The sequence below is a fragment of the Xenopus laevis genome, chromosome 3S (assembly GCF_017654675.1).
Source record: "Xenopus laevis strain J_2021 chromosome 3S, Xenopus_laevis_v10.1, whole genome shotgun sequence".
NCBI lineage: Eukaryota > Metazoa > Chordata > Amphibia > Anura > Pipidae > Xenopus > Xenopus laevis.
In genome coordinates this window covers 105,121,298-105,139,886 of record NC_054376.1, presented here as the reverse complement: position 1 = coordinate 105,139,886, position 18,589 = coordinate 105,121,298, and positions in this window count along the sequence as shown.

The window sequence follows — 18,589 nt, the reverse complement described above, 5'->3', positions numbered from 1 at the left end:
CTGGCCGAATCCCAAACCGAATCCTGGATTCGGTGCATCCATAAAAAAAATACATTTGTTGGTTCAAGAATGAGTGAATCATTTGCAATGTAAACAGTGTAATTAAGAAATAAAAAGTAGGCCATAAAAATTATGACTGAATCCATTTAAGAGATTAATTTCCAGGTTATTAGTGATGTGGACCTGCTCCTTTGCAAGAATGGTAAGGGCTGGGTGGCAGCAACATCATGCTGCAAGGGGCAGAGAATTGCCCCGGTTTGGCCATATACTCAGTGAGTTTTTCTTTTTTGTAATTTAGTTATTTACACAGTTTACCCTGGAAGTAATTTGAATTACCCAAGACAAGAAAGTAGGTAAAGTCGGCGGAGTTCAAGGGGCCGATTCATCAAGAGTCGAATATCGAGGGTTAATTAACCCTCGATATTCGACTGGGAACTAAAATCGTTCGACTTCGAATATCGAAGTCGAACGATTTTGCGCAAATCCTGCGATCGATCGATCGAAGGATTTTTCGTTCGATCGAACGATTAAATCCTTCGAATCGAACGATCCTTCGATCAAAAAATCACAGGCAAGCCTATGGGGACCTTCCCCATAGGCTAACATTGACTTCGGTAGGTTTTATCTACCGAAGTAGGTGGTCGAAGTATTTTTTAAAGAGACAGTACTTCGATTATCGAATGGTCGAATAGTCGAACGATTTTTACTTCGAATCGTTCGAATCGTTCGAATTCGATCGAATTCGATCGAATTTAACCAATTCGATGGTCGAAGTACCCAAAAAATACTTCGAAATTCGAAGTTTTTTACATTCGAATTCTTCACTCGAATTTTGTAAATCTGCCCCTAAGTCTCCACTGGATCATTGAATAAATCCCTTGATTTTATCGTTATAACTACTGCAAATAATTTTACTGGATAGGCCGCAACCCTATCCCAAATAAGCAATGATTTAAAAGAATCTTCATCCATTAATAAATCTCTCTCTGATTAAGAAACACACAAAGTAAACAAATAGTTATACAGGGGTGCACTGTACAGTTATATTATGCTACTGTTGAAACTCCTAGAATTCTACCTCTAATATTTAGAGAGGATAATGTTATTCAATGTTGTCGATGCTTGATTGTAAATATTGCCCCTGTTATTTTTATCAGAAGTGAAAGTGGAGCTGATATCTGTTCTGTTACAGGAATCTCCAGGTGGGGGGGGGGGGAATAGAATAACACAACTATCCACTTTATTTATTGCACAAAATAAAGGCAATATGATGCTTAAAACAAAAGCTTACCAGAAGTAAAATATTCATTTTGTGTAATTCCTATAAAACTTACAATAAAACTTTATTTTGATAGGTTCTCTATTTTCCGGTAGAGGGCAGCATTACCATAAGATTTTATGGTACAAAGTGGATTACTTTCTGAAAATATTTCTCTGTTTATGGCCTACATTATTCACAATGCATCTCACCTTTTGCATGGAAATATTTACAGGAGCTACACCTCTTAGCCAAACTCTGCCCTAACTATAGTAATGTTATTTGACTGTAGTCTCTTTTATGTAGGAGTAGAATGGGTGAACTAACATGTCCAAGAAAGGAGCCAACATCATCCACCATAAACCGGGTTTCTTCTATCAGCTTGTCTTGCTTTCTTGTATTTATAAAAGAGGGAAATCTGGTTTGTTTAAATAAAAAAAACTTGTGACCATCTAGTAAGCCAGAAGAGGAGCTCACCATATACTGTATGTTTTAGATGAACCAGCTTTTTACTATACAGTGCAGACTTACATTCCAGAAAAGGGACATGGTGTATGAGAAAGGGATGTCAATGCTGTAGTTGGAAGTAAACTGTTTGGATCAGGTGCATAACCAAATAATGGGAATTTTAAGAGGTACAGTATGCTATAAGGTTGACTTAAGAATAGCAGGCTGCATTGCATTTGGGTGCATTTCATTTAGTCTCCTCCTCCCCCCAACAAAATAGATAAATACATTTTCTATGAATTTTATCCATGGATTGTGACCGGATGACTTTTTAACCCACACGGCATTTTTGGTCAGTTTTTAATTACTCCTTTTTAACCAGCAAATGAATTACCAAGTTTATTTTTTACCCTATTTATTGCACTGCACTTTACCGGTAGAATTTACGTAATTGTAACATTAATTTGCTAACTCTGTTGATTAATTGAGCCTTGTTAGTTAATTAATGAATTAATTTGTCTACCAAGGGGTGGCATTTGAATAAATTGGTGGGGTAATATACCCTTCTAGTTTAGGAACAATCAACTATTTTTTTATAACCAGCCTTTGTGGCTGACTGATTTCACATTATTTATTTGCACTAGCACTTTACTTAATTTATTAGATAGCACTTCCTTATCAATTATCATTATTATTATTATTATTATTATTATTAACTATCTCAGTCTTTTAATTTAAGGTTTGAATTAACTTGGTATCAATACAGTATTAACTATTTGGTGGGGTTTCCTGCTCTAATCTAAAAAATTGTTAACTTGTTATCTTATCTGACTTTGTCAGACCTCTACCTGTAGTTAAGGATAATAAGGATTATATACATATATATACATAAGGGGATACCAACTTGTGTTCTTATCAAAATAAATAAATACCCCACATAACTCATATAAGTATACCTTGAAACCTCTTTATTGTCTAGTAGTGTTGGAGCAGGGTAACCAAGATGGCGGCTTGTGATGATCAGTCCTTACAGTGTGGGGGAGATAAAAGAGAATATGGGGAAAAAGCTAGAACTATCTTTCCCTTTTCTATATAATTATTGTACCAATGGTGACGGAGAAATGTCCTGGGGTTATATCAATAATTTGTTGCTTACTGTTATCAAACACTGCTCAGTAAGTCAAGAAGGGGCTGAAGTGTAGCAGTATGTTCTTACTTCGGCTTTCTCAGCATGAGACAAAAACATTTCTTTGTTTTTATGTTTTTTCAACAAAAGACATCAGGGTAGAATCTGGATTAATCAGTGATATCACCATTGAACACAACTTTACTTCTTCTAACCTTTTATTTGTGGTGTGCAGTAAACAAGTGACGAATTCAGAAATAGAAAAAAAATTGGTACATCTTGTGGCCATTCTTCTATAATAAAATAGGTGTTTTTCTGCATTTCACCACAATCATTTCCTTTGTGAAATCATCTTGTCATCATGAACATGCTCTCATCTGTCTCAGATACTGCTCTTAACAGCACATTAGTGTGACAGAAATAGCGAATGCAGCCATAGGGAAAATGCAGAATTTTTCATGTATTTGGTCTCTCCTATCCTAGAAGCAGTGTTGGACTGGCCCATCAGGATACCAGGAAAAGTCCAGGTGGGCCCAGGTGTCAGTGGGACCTCATGCTGCTAAACATTTGGCCTATTTCATGGCCATTCCCTATTTCTATTTATGAGAAAAAGAGGCTAAGTAGATGGAATAATGGATTATAGTATGTAAAGAATAGAGACTAGGAGAATAGAGGTTCAGTGAGGAAAGGAAGAACAATAGTACTGAGCGTGGGCCCCTGGTCTAAGGTTTTTGGGTGGGCCCCTGGTGTCCCAGTCCGACACTGCCTAGAAGTAAAGGACTAGGGTTGAGAGTAGAATTGCCATAGGGGCTGGAAGGCTACAGGATTCCAGTTGCATAGTATCATCTCTCTTGGTTCATTAACCATGAATATAATATTAAAGGCCTGAAGGTTTTGGAAAACCTTTAGCAATAATTAAAAGGAAACTCTGGGGATTAAAAGAGTGCCCCATCCTGTAACCCAAAAAGTACCAAAATTGAATAATAAAGTATCAATTGCCTTGCCCCCTCCAGTCTATAATTATATACTGTATGCACAAGTGAGCTTTCTTCTAACTGGAAACCAATTCTATGCCTATTAAACAAAGAAGATGATTGGTTGTAAAAGGTGCTAAGAAGAAGTGCATCAAAGTAAATTTGTGTATTTTATCATTTACCAACTGCAGATTGTCCCTGCATGCTTTAAACTGAAAGTACCTTCTAAATCTGCTCATCCATTGTCACATAGAGCTGCCTGGGTAGTTTATAAAGGGGCTCCAAGATTGTGAATCAACACATGCCTTGTTTTATGCAAGAAGACACATATAATGTTAAAAGCACACATAACTGGTTCAATTATGACCCAAGTCCAACAACTCTGATGCCCCAGCCTGCTTGATTGGCCACATACATGTGAGCTGTCCATACGTGGTGCCAATCTCCTTTTTTATGTACGAAAATAGGTTGGCACTGGAAAAACGAATATGACAGCAATCTTGAGAAACTCTAATATCTGAAATTACCTAGCCTCAGTGATTCAATACTTCAATCTAAAAAATCTAAAAAATTCCCCTAGATAACAGAGAGCATGGTCAGAGCATTGGTCTTGCTGCTGTCAACTATGAACAGCTACTGGATTGACTTTAGGGAAAGCAGGTCAGTATGTACCAATACTTATTTGGGAAGTTACTGTATGTGCAGGCTCTAAAATAAAGCCTTAACATTTACAACCAATTGCAGGATCTACTATCCAGAATGCTTGAGACCTGGGGGTTTCTGGAAAAGGGACCTTTCTGTAATTTGGATTAAGTCTGCGAAAATGATTCTAATGTTAAAGAAACAACAGGATAGTTTTGCCACCAATATGGATTAATATAGCCTACTTAGAATCAAGTACAAGGTACTGCTTTATTATTACAGAGAAAAAGGAAACCAATGAAACCAAGGAATAGTTAAAATGGTGATGGTAAGATGGTGTATAAAACAAGACAATCAGATGGCACTGACAGAAGGCATATGTGCTTCTTATTCCAGATTTATTGAGAGCTCCACACAACGGTCATGGAGATCTTTTCCCTTTTCGCAAGTCTTCTCACAAATTAGAATCATTTGCTTAAACTGGCGTCTATGGAAGAAGGCATTCCTGTAATTCAGAGCTTACTGGATAATGGGTTTCTGGATAAGGGATCCCATGCCTGAAAATGGAAGATTTAGGACTCATAAACCATACTTAAAGAACTTGTTATTTTTGAAAATGATACTTATATGAACTAGTAAATAAGTTCTATCATATCAATACCAGTCATATTATATATATATATATATATATATATATATATATATATATATATATATATATATATATATATATATATATATATAAACTTTTGTTATATATCAGCTAAGCAGTCTGTTGTTTTTCATATTCATATAGTTCATATTCAACACAGTGCTACGCAATATGTTGGCGCTATATAAATACATGTTAATAATAATAATAATATAGTTCATATATATTCATATTGATATAGTTTAAAAGTAAAACACATTTGTTTACATTACTTCAATTGAGACTTCTTTCTCTTTCACTCTTTTAGGCTAAGGCCACACTAGGCGATAGCGCGGCGATTTGACTCGCGGCGACTTTTCGCCGCGACTTTTAAGCCGCAATCGCTGTGGAAACTTTTGCGCTGGCGTCTATGGGGAATCGCGAGCGTAAAAACACACGCGGCGATCTTTTTTCTATTGAGTCCAGCTTATTACTTGAACCAATACCCACAAAGCTAAATATCAGTTTCTCTTTCTGAGACACCTTCATCCTTTCTCCAAAACACTGAGTCATCTTGTCACTGGTCCTTATCTGATAATCAGTCAACAAATGACTATTAGTGTAACTTTCATATGTCACATGCAAGGAATCATGTAGTCATGCACACACGTATATTTATTTTATTGGTTTTTGTCTTTTATCTTTAGAGTTACATTTATATTTGTTTTCCTCTTGTTTCTTTTGTTATAGACTCAAATGCTTGCTTTTATTTCCCAATAACAAGGAGGATTTTGTGTGGCCTAGCACTACATGGGGTATAGTCAGTTGTCACCAGCAGAATGGGTTTGGCTGATCTGATCAACGAGTCGCATTCAGTCCAACAGGATTTCCTGTGCTTCTCATTTGATTGTCCAATCTCTGATAAGATATTAATGTGTTGGCAGCCAATTGCCTGCTTGTATAAGGTCCACTTAAGACATGACCACAAAGGTTTTTCTTAAGGCAAACCTGACAAATGGCTTTAAGCAAAGTCAGAAAACTATAGTTTTAGTATATTTGCCCTAAACCTTACATGGAGATACTGCTTCACTTGGCAGAGCCATTAAATCAGAGTACATACTGGCACAATGTGTTAAAATGTTCCCTTGGTCTTTTACACTACTTACATATTATGTTGGTACCAGGCATTGTAGCACATTATGTATTTAAAAGCTTTTTAATACATTTCCATTCATACAGTTGCTTATATGAACAAGATAAATATATAAACAAGGGTGGAGGAGGCTATACCAAAACAGATGACAATAGAAAACCTATTTCTATAGCATATGGACCTGGTGGTTGAGTCATGGATGGATGATTCAGTGATGGGTGAATAAATTCACCAGGCGCGAATTTATGGCGAATTTCCTCGTTTCACCGCTGGCGAATAAATTCACTAAACTGCCGCGAAAATTCTTTATCGAAAAATCCTAAAATTGGCGCGCATAAACATTGTCGCTCGTCAAAATTATTTGGACACGCATTGACTTTAATGCATTTGGCCAAAATATGTGTGCGTATAAAAATTGTCGCGGGCGCTGAAATTGACGGGAGTCAAAATAATTTTGGCGCCCATTGACTTCGAGGTGTTTTGCAATTTCTTTGCCATTTCGTGAATTTCACAGGAAATTCACAAATTTTTCAGCGAAGCCAAACAGGACAGATTCACAGTCTGACCAATCCGTCAAATTATCGTGCGGTTAGTGGGATTTGAACGATCGTACATCTTACGATTTGTCGGGCCGACATCTGTCAGAAAATTGATAGGCCAGGTTAAAAAATCTTAATCGGTCCCAGTGCTTTAATCTATGTATGTTTGCAGGGCCAAGTAGGCAGCTACCCTTCAGTTTTGCTGGCAATATCGCCTGAAAAGGTCTTTTTAGTTGATGGACATATCGTACATTTAAACGATCATTTCGAGATAATGGTGGTCTCACGATAACGATTGGATCTTTTAAAAATCTATGGCCAGTTTTAGCCTTGCCTGAGCAACTATTGTTTGACTGTAGGCTGACCACAATGTCCTAAACAGCCCCAGGCCTCCAATTGTGTATAGAATCCTGTTGGGGCCTTGGTATGATACCACCAGTCAAACAGGCTGTAAATTCTAGCCTGTAGAGAGTGATATCCCACAAATTTGAGGCTGTAGCAGCCATTAAATGAATATGCTGGCAAACTTTCTGTTTTGGAATAGGGAGCCAGTTGGCTTAGCACTTATCTTAAGGACAATGATCCATTCATGTTTTTGTTCTCTCGCACATGCCAAGAACATAAGGTGTAAACAAGCAACACTCCTTCAGTTTTGTGGAAATTTTGGAACAGTGAGTGATCTAAACTTTGCAGGAAAGGAAATAATTAAATAACAAATTCTTACCACTAATTATTCCTGTGTTTTTCCACTGCCAAAGGCATAAAGATAGTTCAATGGTGTTAGAATGCTTATTGCTTAAATTAATTCGCAATAAGTTAAACATCTTTTTCCTAAAAACAGAACTTTCCAGACTTATAGACTATTAATTATCGCCGACGAATTTCTATATCTAAATAAGTTGTTGGTGAATTTCCACCAAATAGAAGTTTGTACATTTAATTTTGTTACCAGAGGAATGTGTCTGTGAAGCTGGACTCACATGCCCATATTTGGTCGGACAGTTTGACTAATTTCGACTATCTGGCATGTCAGGAGGCTTTTTAGACAGGTTTGGGGGAATGTAATAAAAGAAAAAGAGCAAAGAAATTTGCACAAATAAGAATAAAAATTCTCATTTCACAATGGAATATTCTTCCTTAAACAGTTATTGCATTGCAAAGTTTAATTGTGCATTGCCCACTTTTAAGAAGTGCTTGAAGGTGTCTTAATCTTCTGGAGCAAACGTAACAACTTTTTCAGTAAGAACTTTTATTACATTCACTGCGCACTGGCGCAAACTATAAAACTCGCAAGCTTTCTTCTACTGTCGGAGAGGTCTCTAAGCAGTTTGCGGGTTCTCAAAGCTGTATTAAATTCGCACAAAGCAAAATTTGTTCGCGCAAAGGCATAACTTTTACATTGCAAATATTTTTTTTCCATTACCGACTTTTATTACATTCCCCCAGTAATGCTTTGATCCTAGTGGATGAAGGATTATCTGTTCTGATAGAGAATTTATGGTTGAAAGTATGTGAAGAGGAGCCACAGATCCCCTTCGCCTCCTGCTTTTTTTTTATTGTTTGGGCAGTTGACCTGACATGTAATTTAAAAGTAGGCATACATGTGTATAGCCCCTTGTGCGGTATTATACATGTATGGCCCCTTGTGCGGTATATGTTCACCACAGTGAGGCTGCGGTGTGTGATTTGGAGTGAAGATGGGTTTTGCCTAGTGGGAGCAGCAATACAATACGTGACTGTGACAGGCAGGGAGTGCATCACATCAACACTGGATTGGGCAGGTAGCTGAGATATGTGTCTATGTACATGTGCCTCTTCTGCCTACTCCTATTTCTGGCGCTGACCCCCAGCCATGGAGTTAGGGGTACATTAGAGGGCATTATATATAGATATTGAAGGATTTTTTTCCCCATAAAAAGGATCATAGCACCAGAGGACACCCCTTTAGACTAGAGGAACTGAACTTCCATTTGAAGCATTGTATGCCCTGCTGAATTATGTTGTGACGGCTGATTCTGTCTTTAAGAGGGGTTTGGATGATTTCCTGGACAAGCATAATATCCAAGGATATTGTGATTTAAAATATATATTTAGTTTACATATTGGTATACATAGTTTATGTGAGTGTAAGGAGGGGTCAGTGTGTATGTCTGTATGGAGGGGTTAAACTTAACTTAAAGGACCGGTAACACAATTTTTAAATCACAATAATAAAGAATGAATTTACATTACTTACTTCAAATATGCTGTTCTTTCCTGCTGTTTGTTTAAGAAATCCGAACAAAATCAAACTGGCTCTGTCCCATGGTGTACAAGGGGTCCTTGCCATCTTCATGCATCTTCTTCCTTCTTTTCCCCTCGTGCGCACAGCTGTGAACCTTTTTTGGGTCTTTGTGTCCCGACTTCCGGTTTTGTGTTACTTCTGGAAGTGACGTCACATAGCAATCAATAGACACCGGCAAGCTTTATTGTGGCTTCAATTTCTAAGTTGAACTCGAAGGGAATGGATGCTCATCTGGATGGTCTTCACTGACAGAATCTGCTCACTGACAGCCACTCTGCTTCACTTTCGGGTCACCGCTGATATGAGGTCTGTTATTTTGGTACCACTTGCCTCCCTTGCCCTGCAGTTCCCTCACTTGTGCAGCCTGTTCAATCACTCTGCCTCTCCTCAGCCAGCATGATCTTACTAACCTCCTGGATAGGGATGGGTGAATTTTTTGCCTTGTTTCACCGCGGAAATGACGCCCAAAGACTTGTATGGCGTTGTGCAACAAAAAAAAACGACTCGCGTCAACAAAAATTTCCTCGTGCATCAACAAATTTTGAACACCCATAGACTTTAATGGGTGTCTGCGACATTTCGCCAGCAGCGAATTTTTGGCGAACTGAAACCGGTCAAATTCGCCCAAGCCTACTCCTGGCTGCTCTGAATTTGTTCTAACTTCCAAGTGCTGTGTGGCGGAAAAGCATCAGGAGCTGGTCGCCCTATCTTCTTTTTCCAAAGTGAATTGATAGAAGGTTTTTTGCCAATTTTTTTTTAAAAAAAACACAAGGTATGTGTTATAAAATTTAATATAAATGTATTAGGGCATTACCATTATTTGTAGGTTATAGAACTGATTTTTTAAATGAAATGTTTTAATGTTACTGTTCCTTTAACTATGCAATTAGGCACACAGTGGTTGGTGGTGTTCCATGGGCAGATAAAGTGGAAGCACAATCCAGAAAAGAAAGATCAACTATATTATTAGCAAGCATTTATAAAGAGGCAGCACTGTACAATACAAGGATGTGTACATCGATTTAAACCACGTGACAACTACCGGAGGTAAAAAAAGACTCTGCTCATTTTAATGTACAGGAGTCTGCATGGTGCTCTCTACATCCTGCTGGTGTTAACATGATATGTCAGTGTTTAAAATAGTTACTAGGCCTCAGACTTATTCTCTTGGGGACAGCTTTTTGCAGACTAAAGTTACATAGTTACATAGTTAAATTGGGTTGAAAAAAGACAAAGTCCATCCAGTTCAACCCCAACAAATGAAAACCCAGCATCCATACACACACCCCCTCCCTACTTTCACATAAATTCTATATACTCATATCTATAATAACTATAGAGCTTAGTATCACAATAGCCTTTGATATTATGTCTGTCCAAAAAATCATCCAAGCCATTCTTAAAGGGGAAGGAAACCTCCTCGTCGGCGCTAACCCCCCACCCCCCTCCCGTGTATTGCCCCCCCTCCCTCCTCCCCCCTGGCCTACCCCTCCCGCTGGGCAAATGCCTCTAACTTGTTACTTACCCTTCTGCGCAGGTCCAGTCCAGGGAGTTCACAGGCGACATCTTCTTCCACGCGATCTTCTTCCTCCTTTGACCGGCGCATGCGCAGTAGGATCATTTCGCCGGTACGATCTACTGCGCATGCGCGTGACTTTTGGCGCATGCGCAGTAGATCCGTACCGGCGAAATGCTCCTACTGCGCATGCGCCAAAACGCCGGTCAAAGGAGGAAGAAGATCGCGTGGAAGAAGATGTCGCCTGTGAACTCCCTGGACTGGACCTGCGCAGAAGGGTAAGTAACAAGTTAGGGGCATTTGCCCAGCGGGAGGGGTAGGCCAGGGGGGAGGAGGGAGGGGGGGCAATACACGGGAGGGGGAGGGGGGTTAGCGCCGACGAGGTTTCCTTCCCCTTTAAAGGCATTAACTGAATCAGCATCACAACATCACCCGGCAGTGCATTCCGCAACCTCACTGTCCTGACTGTGAAGAACCCCCTACGTTGCTTCAAATGAAAGTTCTTTTTCTCGAGTCTAAAGGGGTGATACTCTTAACGGGAAAAAAGATCTGCTTTCATGCTATCTGTCTATAATGCCCTCTATATTCTAATGTACCTATAAAGAATAATCATATCTCATTGCAATATACCAATAGGGGTGTTACATGGCTTAGAAACAAGTTTATTTACTGACATCCTCTTCAAAGTATATACCCTATTATTCGAATCTGGTGTCCAGTCAGCTATATTCTCTCTTTTATACGTAGACAAGCTGTAATGATTGAAGCCAAAGCCACATACATTGGGAAAGCGCTGACAGCTGAGAGCGTGGGTGGATTGTTTGCAGTTGTTTTCTGTTGCTATGCAGAGATTCGCTGGCTTGAAGAGATGCCCCTTAACTCTGACGCCAGCTCTACAACTGTGTGCTGCATGGCAAGCTGGAAGAACAAGATAGGCAGACAGGCACGCCAAGGGCTTTCTCTATTTTACAATGCTACAAGCCAAAACAATAGAAAACATTAGCTAACAGATGATAACAAGAACAATCCTTCATTATGAACTCAAATAAAGGTAGGGTTGATCTAAAATACAGGTTACTCATTCAAAAGAGCACATCATAATATTTACATAGTTTTATTAAACCTTTCCATCCTGCACTCACCTAAACAGCAAGTTAGGAGAATTCATAGCATTGCACTGGTCAGAGATATGTTATAAGTGGAAGAGATAAATGGAAGAGGATATAGCAGGCTCTGTATTTTATACCAGGCATATACCACAGCTGTGTGCATTGACATACACTAACATTGACTGTAGAGCCTGTAGATCCTTGTACTAAAATGTCCAAAATATTTTTTATTATAAATTGACAATATGGGGCACATTTACTAAGTTCGAGTGAAGGATTAGAATAAAAAAAACTTTGAATTTCAAAGTTATTTTTTGGCTACTTCGACCATCGAATTGGCTACTTCAACCTACGACTTCGTCTTCGAATCGAACGATTTAAACTAAAAATCGTTCGACTATTCGACCATTCGATAGTCGAAGTACTGTCTTTTAAAAAAAAACTTTGACCACCTATTTCGCCACCTAAAACCTACCAAGCATCAATGTTAGCCTATGGGGATTCTAACACATTTCTGATCGAAGGAAAATCGTTCGATCGATGGATTAAAATCCTTTGAATCGTTCGAATCATACGAACAAATAGTGGTAAATCAGTCGACTTCGATATTCAAAGTCGAAGGATTTTACTTTGACGGTCGAATATCGAGGGTTAATTAACCCTTGATATTCGACCATTAAGAAATGTGCCCCTGGCTTAATGTATAAACAGATTACTTGCAATTGGGCATTCAAAGTATAGCCCTAACATAACTGAATACCAAGGCAAGCAATCATTGTGTAAAATGAATTAAGATTTTGTATTATTTTGTGATTTTTTTATTATATTCTTTTCTTTGTGATAAATTAATTTTTTCGTTAATTGGGTGTGCTATCTATTTTTTGATTATCTTTTATCTTTGAAAGGCACTGGAAGAAAGTACTAGTCTGTGAGTAGGCACTCCTGCTGGATGAATTGGTGAAAAAGCTAGACAAAACTTTAATTAATCTTTATATACCAATGTTCATGGCCTGTTTGTTTAAAGGGCAACTAAACCAAAAAGTCTGGTGACACACTTCTATTTAAGTAGCGCAAGTGGTGGTTACGTTTAAATATAAATATTACACTATGTATTATTTTCCATTATTTAACTTTTTTTGTTGTACTCCTTGCCTTGCCTTAGGGCCGGATCATTATTGGATAAATTGCTTTTGATACAACAGAGACTGTATAGAGGTCAGCGTAGGAAGAGGACTGAAAGTTTTAAGCTTTCCCTACGAATGACTAATTGTTTGTAAAGTCCAGACAGACCAAATGAGGACAAACCATTTACTTTGCAGGAAGTGCACATTAGTGCTATTGTATTCATGGTAGATCATTTACTCAGTTTTGGGCAGCTAAGTATCTCTTGCAACAAATGAGTTTGTTTTACTTTCAGTTCTAATCTTATCTCCCGAAATACAATGTTCTGTGCAATATATATATATATATATATATATATATATATATATATATATATATATATATATATATATATATATATATATATACATTTAAACATCATTTGTTGATGGTCTACTGGTACAGGGTTTCACATTAATATTTTTTCTAAATTGCCTAGACTTTGTGTTCATTCCCCAGGATCCCATTTGTAATAGTTGAATCTTCATATGCCCATTGATTTATTGCGGTGGTACTTGAGGTTTTAGCTGAGTGGGTTTTGCCACTAAATTTGCTTTTCATTATAGAGGGAGAATTCACAGCGATTTTGTAACTGAATATTTGTGAGTATAATTTAGGTTGTTATTCATTGTGGCTTGTGTAGTACACATACAGCACATTTATCATATATACGATTATATACCATAGGGGGTTTGAAATGCTATCAATGGGTGGCCCACAGTAATAGATATAGAACCCTCACTACTTTGTTTGTAGCCACAAGAAGGAATTGTGTGCTTTTCCTCTGCTTCATACTCTTTTTTTAATTCTAAAATCACCATTGGGAATAAAACAGACATAAGAAAGACATGTAAATACAAAATTTTTTATGGCTTAAACTCTACAAACTATTCTTTTTTTTCCTTTGCTTTTAGCACACATGTTAAATTATATATCTAATGCCCAAAATGTATTTCTTGAATCCTACGAACTGTTAAATTGTGACAACAAAGTAAAAACTACATGGAAGGCCAAATGGAAATGATGGTACAATGTTATTTTTACTTCTGGGTCGGGCTACAAATAACAGGAAGTAAGTTCCACCTACAAACAGAAAAATAGTAGTGTACAGAAGAGTAAGAACCCCTAACCCCTTCCTTTACAACTCACTATCACTGTATACAATGGTAAACAACAACATTTAGGGGCAGATTTACATAGGGTCGAATATCAAGGGTTAATTAACCCCTCGATATTCGACTGCCGAAGGTAAAAGATTTACCGCAATTAGTTTGATCGAACGAATGAAAAATCACTCGATCGAACGATTAAATCCTTCTAAACGAACGATTCGAAGGATTTTAATCCATCGAATGAACGATTTTTCTATGACCAAAAAAAGCTTAGAAAGCCTATGTGGACCTTCCCCGTAGGCTAACATTGCACCTTGGTAGGTTTTACTTGCCGAAGTAGGGGGTCGAAGTTTTTTTTAAAGAGACAGTACTTCGACTATCAAATGGTCGAATAGTCAAACGATTTTTAGTTTGAATCGTTCGATTCGAAGTCGTAGTTGAAAGTCGAAGTAGACAATTCGATGGTCGAAGTACCCAAAAAAATCATTCCAAGTTTTTTTTATTCTATTCCTTCACTCGAACTAAGTAAATGTGCCCCATAGGCATTTGTATTTGTTTCAAAATAAATTTTTTCTTGCTCAGCAGAACTGTAAAACTCATAAAATAAGAGTTAACATACTGTATCTCCGTAGCAGACGCTATTATTTATTTACAAACTAACGTCTGAGATCTACATAACTGTGGTTAGCCATTAATATTTGGAATTATTTACTTGTGTCATCTGTGAATGTTCAGATGCCATCGACTAATGCCATGTTGTCAGAGAAACAATGATTCAGTTCTGCCATTATATAGCCCCTAATCCATGTAACCATTTGGTGTAAAGTAGAATATGAACCCTAAAATGAATGAATTGGATCATTTTCTCCCCAATAACATACAATTAACCAATATGTTTGGAATTCAAAAAAAAAAAAAAGACCAGCTGGCATTTTAAGTCCCGGGAACAGCTGGATTTTTACAGAGAAATAAAAGTTCTGTTCCTGACTTAAACACTTGCAACACTGTGCAGATCATTTGGCCTATAAACATTCTATATATACAATAAGTGCAAGACCTGTTGGGCCTTCCTCTGACCCCAAACCTAAGGAATCATAGGGGCTAATTTTTAAATGCAGCACATTTTTTGTGTTGGAATGGTGCACTTTAGGGGGCCCATTTACTAAGCTCGAGTGAAGGAATAGAGGAAAAAAACTTTGAATTTCGAATGTTTTTTTTGGCTACTTCGACCATCGAATGGGCTACTTCGACCTTCGACTCCGACTACGACTTCGAATCGAACGATTCAAATTAAAAATCGTTTGACTATTCGACCATTCGATAGCCGAAGTACTGTCTCTTTAAGAAAAAACTTCGACCCCCTGGTTCACCACCTAAAAGCTACCGAAGTCAATGTTAGCCTATGGGGAAGGTCCCCATAGGCTTTACAAGGTTTTTTTGATCGAAGGAATTTCGTTCGATCGATGGATTAAAATCCTTGATTCATAGGATCTAATCGTTCGATAGTACGATTATTCCTTCGATCGAACGAATTGCGCTAAATCCTTTGACTTCGATATTCGAAGGATTTCAATTCGGCAGTCGAATATCGAGGGTTAATTAACCCTCGATATTCGACCCTAGGTAAATGTGCCCCTAGGTGTGCGGAGTTAAAAAAATGGCACAAATGGCGCATTCACTTGGCGTTTTCATTGATGCACCCACTATGATCTTTTACTTTTGCCTGTATTGAAACTGTACATTAGTGATGGGAGAATTTGTCCCATTTTGCTTCGCCCAAAAATTCAGAACAGCAAAAAATGTGTGAAATGCATTTTGACGCCCGCATCAATTTTGACGCAGGCGTTAAAGTTAATGAACGTCTGAATAATGTTGACATATGACGGTTTTGATGCGAGTGACTTTTCCGGTAAAGCCGGCGAATTTTCGCAGCAGTTTTGCGAATTTATTCGTCGGTTGTGAAACGCTGAGATTCGCTGCGAATTCGCGCCTGGCAAATTTATTCGCCCATCACCACTGTACATTCATCAAGTCTTAATAGAGACCACTAACCATTGGCCTCACAGCAATCTGTGTTTACTCTTTCTGTTGCTACACCTCTTCCTTCTTCCTTGTTTAAATCTCATAATCTAAACAGGATACAACATAAATAATCTTTAATAACAGTCACAAACAGCAATTTATCTGTACCTGCAGCATGTTTAACTCAGCAAGTCCAGTTATTAATTTCCCCAGAACTAACGTTTCCTTGTACAATTACATAGCGGCTGAATATTTTTCACTGAAAACCACTGGAATATTCTGTAAAAACAAGTGTCCAAATGAAGCCTGGATGGCACCATAAGACATATTTGGTTAGAAATACTATGGAGGTAATTATGATTAATACAAGGGGAGGCCCATTTATCAAAGGTCGAATTTCGAATTCATGTGAATTTTTTTTGATCACTCACAATTCGACTGGGAGGTTATTTAAGAAAAAAAATGTGAATGTCCAATATTCAATCGAATGGTTCCGACCTGGAAAATTCGAATCATATTCGATTTGTACGAATCAAATTTTTCTCCTGAAAAAAAAAACTTGAATGTCAGGAAGGCTATTAGCATCTCCAAATGGCTCAACGGACCTCTGCCATTGACTTGTACATGAACTCGGCAGGTTTTAGGTGGCGAATGTTCCAATTAGGACTGTTTCCATGGTCAATATGTGATAAATCTCACATTCTAGTTTGGATTACATTTGATTGTGTGAATTTTGACACTCGACAAATTCAAATTCGAAATTTACTATTCAACCCTTGATAAGTCTGCCCCTTAATATAAGTAAAATCATTGAGTTATCAGAACCTGATCCCACTGAATGGCTCACAGAGCAGCTCAAATGTTTTGGGGCCTGAAATATGAGATGCGGCCAAGGACACTTCAAATCAAAATATACAATTCTTTCAGTAACTTCCCAAGAAGCTGATAAAAACAGATCAATAAAACAAGCAATTGTGTTATAGATGTATTAATTTCCATTCATATTGCAGAAAGGGCTGCATTGTATAAAATGGGGACGTCCCACTTACTGTATGTAGTTCTTTGCCCCGTATACAGTCATAGATATTTATCATAGTAACATCTACATTGAACTTGCATTAGGCTTAGTTGTAAGCTCATCAGGATAGTGTTCTATTGTACAAGGTACATATACAGGTGTATTATTTCAGCAGTATGCATACCAGCAGTAAAAACATTGTCATAATGCATCTGCCTTGATTCCATACTCTCTTATGCGGTGCGCTCTGACCCTACACAGAGCAGTATATAATCATGAGACTTTTGCGTCACACTTACAAGGACATTGTGATTTTTTTTCTGTACATTGTTCTTTTCAGCCCTTCCTTACTCTAGTTTTCCTACGCAAATTAGGGTTCTGGATCCCAAATCCCAAAACAGTTGGTTCAATGCATTCCTAATTTTCCCTCTTTTCATCCCATCAGATCATCTCCATTAAATAACCCTTGACCTCAAATCCAAGATACAGTGGATATGACTTTCTTGGGAAATATAACTAAAGTCATATAGTCAGGTTTACACCAGGTTTAGTAACCAATAGCAGCCAATCAGATATCTGTTTTCAGGTTGGTAACCAGTAATTGATCTCTGGTGGTTGCTATGGGTTACTAGATGTGGTTCGAATGAGATGTAATACACGTGTTGCAAGGTACAGCACACGCCACCCTACACAGCAATGGGATACTAAGGCATGTTTATAAATTCCACAGCAGACCTAGAAGTATGCAGGTGTAACATTAATGGATTAAAAAAATAAATGTAAAAAGCCCAGGAATGCTTTTCCTCCCAACTTTGGCTCCTCCCTTGAATTCCATATTACCTAAACTCTTTGATGTCTGGGGGTAGAAAAACAATGGTAATAGGCACAAATTGAGCCTCTGGTCTGTTAACCCATAGTAATCAGATTGCTTTCAATGAGCTGATCAGTAAATTCTACTAAGTGCTTGGTAGGTAACTAGAAGTGGAGCATGAGTCCAAGTTTACATAGTTACATAGTTAAATTGGGTTGAAAAGACCAAAGTCCATCAAATTCAACCCCTCCAAATGAAACCCAGCATCCATACACACACACACACACACTGACACCAACATACAGTTTATTGGCCCATTTGTGGGGCCATCCGACGGGGTTCCCTGATCGATATCCGGCCGAAAGTTGGCCAGATCTCGATAGGGCAGGTTAAAAAAATCCCGTCGGATCACGGTGGCATCTGTGCGTCTATATGATCCCACAATTCGACCACCCATATCAGATCCATTCCGATATGATTATTGGACCCTAGGGCCCACGATCGGATCAGCCCAATATCGCCCACTTCAATGTGGGCATATCGTTGGGAGATCTATACTAACTATATAGTTTAGTATCACAATAGCCTTGTATATTATGTCTGTCCAAGAAATCATCCAAGCCACTCTTAAAGGCATTAACTGAATCAGCCATCACAACATCACCCGGCAGTGCATTCCACAACCTCACTGTCCTGACTGTGAAGAACCCCCTACGTTGCTTCAAATGAAAGTTCTTTTCTTCTAGTCTAAAGGGGTGGCCTCTGGTACGGTGATCCCCTGCTATT